General features: G+C 34.2%; 2 long non-coding RNA genes across 2 annotated transcripts in view; one reads left to right on the plus strand and one right to left on the minus strand.

The window, feature by feature from the left end:
- The window catches only part of LOC128250065 (uncharacterized), a 49,989-nt gene that overhangs the window by 6,072 nt on the left and 42,773 nt on the right, over window positions 1-1,144 (minus strand). The window lies entirely within an intron of this gene.
- The window catches only part of LOC106878485 (uncharacterized), a 6,270-nt gene continuing 5,946 nt past the window's right edge, over window positions 821-1,144 (plus strand). The window contains exon 1 of the long non-coding RNA XR_001410504.2: window positions 821-952. This is a non-coding gene — a long non-coding RNA (uncharacterized LOC106878485). The remainder of the gene's footprint in view (window positions 953-1,144) is intronic.

A 1,144-nucleotide genomic window follows, 5' to 3' on the forward strand; every position in this document is an offset into this window, starting at 1 on the left:
ATATATATATATATATATATATATACGACAAGCTTCTTTCAATTTCCGTCTACCAAATCCGCCCACCATCCACTCTCCGCTATAACGAATTTTGTAAACAGTATTTCGAAAAGAAATCTTTCTCCGCAAAATTTTATCCCGTAGGGCCGATAACAATGACCTTTGCTCAGACCTTTATTGTCAGCTCAAAATACAACACAAAATGCAAAACCAAACGAAATACAAATTGAGTGATAACAATGAAGACAACTCAATAACTCAGAGAACACACGACACGATAAACAACAACAACAATAATGATAATAATGACAATAACCACTTGAATTATATGTATATGCATATATATAACTATATATATCTGTACTCATATATGTATCTCTCTTTCCCTCCCTCTGTATGCATATATATATATATGTATGTATATATGTGCGTGTGAGTGTGTGTCTGTGTGCGTGTGTGTGTGTTTGTGAACGACGGGAATGAGAGCTCAACACTGTATTGTGTATTAAGGCTACTATCGGTTTCATGCTAAGAAAAATATCTTAACAATTTTTCAAGCCGATCGCATGGAGAAATGGTATTCATCTCAAATCGGATGTATTAGCTTCCATTGAAACAGATGTTGTGGTCACATGGTCAGAAAAAACTGGTAATTGAAAAATATTCTATTCTATAAGTCAATATATAATAATATCTAATGACTATTTATTTTAATATCCGACACTCAGAAATAAACGCTGACACACAAGCGCAAATATATTTTCATAACAATAAGTATATATAACCACTAGGTATCTGCCAAAGTTGTCCATAGAATCCTTGTAACCACATCGTAATCCCACGCTGTCGACGAGTCTATATTTCTGAACGAGAATGACTTCCTTCCTTCTCAAGACTATCGTGCTTGCAGTTCTGGTGCAACTAGCATTCGGTGCAACGTTTATGATGCCTGGTAAGAGATGATAACATCATCATCATCATCATTATTATTATTATTATTATTATTATTATTATTATTATTCAAATAGTTTTATTTTTATAGCGTGCTTTCACTTCACTACCGAGCACAGCTCTGTGTGCCTTGGGTATGTGCTGTGGTTTGCTGTGATACTCTTATGGTTACTGTATTGAAAGTGTTTTGCGT

The sequence above is a fragment of the Octopus bimaculoides genome, chromosome 19 (assembly GCF_001194135.2).
Source record: "Octopus bimaculoides isolate UCB-OBI-ISO-001 chromosome 19, ASM119413v2, whole genome shotgun sequence".
NCBI lineage: Eukaryota > Metazoa > Mollusca > Cephalopoda > Octopoda > Octopodidae > Octopus > Octopus bimaculoides.